This window comes from Salvia hispanica, chromosome 4 (assembly GCF_029641045.1).
Source record: "Salvia hispanica isolate PSC_SH4W2 chromosome 4, Shi_PSC_v1, whole genome shotgun sequence".
Taxonomy (NCBI): Eukaryota; Viridiplantae; Streptophyta; class Magnoliopsida; order Lamiales; family Lamiaceae; genus Salvia; species Salvia hispanica.
Window position 1 is genome coordinate 7,839,797 of NC_142695.1, and position 2,161 is coordinate 7,841,957.

Below are 2,161 nucleotides of genomic sequence, written 5' to 3' on the forward strand. Positions count from 1 at the left end.
AAAGTTAAAACAGTAGGCTTTTCAGTGGGCTTCATGCGGATAGGATACCAGACACAAGCCACGTATAGAAATATAACACCAAAAGATGGCTTAGGTTTTAATCGTTTAAATCAAGTTTGAGTCGTTATGAGTCATGACAATCAATATTATATCATGTCGTGCAGGTCTTGTACGTTTAAAGATAGTAGGTCGTGTTCGTGTTTAGCTTGGGAATATTATTTATGAAGGAAGAATAAATTCTGGGTAAGAAGACGAACAGTTGTAGAATGGGAAGAAAATGTAATGGTTGGCGCCTTTATGATAAATTAGTTTTAGTTGAACGCATATGATCCGTCCATCAAAAATAGTTTAGATGTAAATATTTTGAGTTTTAAATGGAAATTTGGTAAAAACTAAAATGGGTAGACAGTGGTTAAGGTATTATTTGTGGAAAATAAAAACACTTCATGGGAGAAATTTACCGTAAATAGGTAGAAACTCATTTTAGTGAAAGAATCAAAATGAAGAAAATAACAACTATTTTTTGTGAGCATAATGTCTCTAAACTATATATATAACTCTTATGCTTTTGTGTATAATCATATTTTGTATTGTGATTAAACTACCCAATGTAAGAAGCCAACAAAATATCAAAACAAATTAGAATAAAGTATTTTTCATCAACCAAATATAAGCATTCATCCAGGTAAATCAATGATTAAATATAAGTATTAATACATTAAATTTATAAGTATATTTAACAAGTTATGTTGTGAGTTTTGTTAATTTTTGTGTTTCGGCTATATTGAACATAATAAATAATATAATATTTAATGATAAAAAGTACATAACATAACATAAAGTGATATTACAAATAAAAATTACATTTAAATGCATAAAATTAAATAAAGAACGAACAACAAAATGCAACTTAATCCAATAATCCGCTAAATGAGAATAAAATTTTTCAATATTATTGAAATAAGAAGTCTATATCATTGTAATATGTGTCATAAATTTCAGTTTACAGGTTGAGTAATTTTTTATGTAATAAACAATATATTAATATTTATATATATTATAAGTAATTCTTATTATATTATTCAAATTTATATGATCTATTTATTATAAATTGTTGTTGGGTTAATACATAATTTAGAAAAAAAATATATTGATATGATTGAATACGTATATAAAGTAGGTGAATATTTTAGTATAAATTACTTTTTAATTTGATGTTAAAATTAATCAAAATAGGTTCCCATTGAAGGAATCTTATTCACAAAACTTCCCCAAAATTGAATTTTACCGATGCTTATATTAATGCAAATACTTTGTTTATTCAAATTTTAACAAAATAATAAGGAGATAGAATAAAATTAAACTATAATTACTTATCAAAGATGGAGATATACCCACATGGAGTGTGATCATTTGCTAATTTTTTTAAGTTGCTAACTTGTTAATTCATCAATGCAATGTGTTAAAAATGTCAACATGATGATATTAAATGTCAACACATGATTTTGTTGAACTTCAATATAATGTGTTGATATTATGCGGTGACATTTTCATGTCACCGTGTTAATATTTTTAATACACTGCATTGATGAGTTAGCAGAGTTAGCAACTTAAATAGTTAGCAATATAACGCACCCCTACACACATGTTTGTGTTAAAATGACAACACCTCGTAAAATGACACCGTGACACCACATATCAGGCAATATTGTGAACGCTACACAGCAATATTATATTGTTGGCCGAGAAAAATTGTTGTATATAGCGTAACATATTGCTGGCCGAGTTTTGTACCTTTTTTTGCCATGTGACACCTTATTATTCGTCCACGTGTACAAAATGATTGGTTAGAAATAGTGGTATGGTGTTATTTTAAGAGGTGGTGGCACCCTAACACTCCCCTATACACACATTATAGATAATGAAATAAAATAATAGTAGAAAATCTTCACAGCATAATATATTAGATATCTAAGCTAAAAGGGAAATAAGCATATCATAAACACGCATAATTAAGATCCTTTATCACAATTAATAAAAACATCCTTCATATGGAAATCATTGGAGATAGCAAATTCATCTAAAACACAACATTAATATGCAAATTCAGCAGCTTGGATTTGAAGGCCCGCCTCCATAGACTGGTGCCACAACATCAATT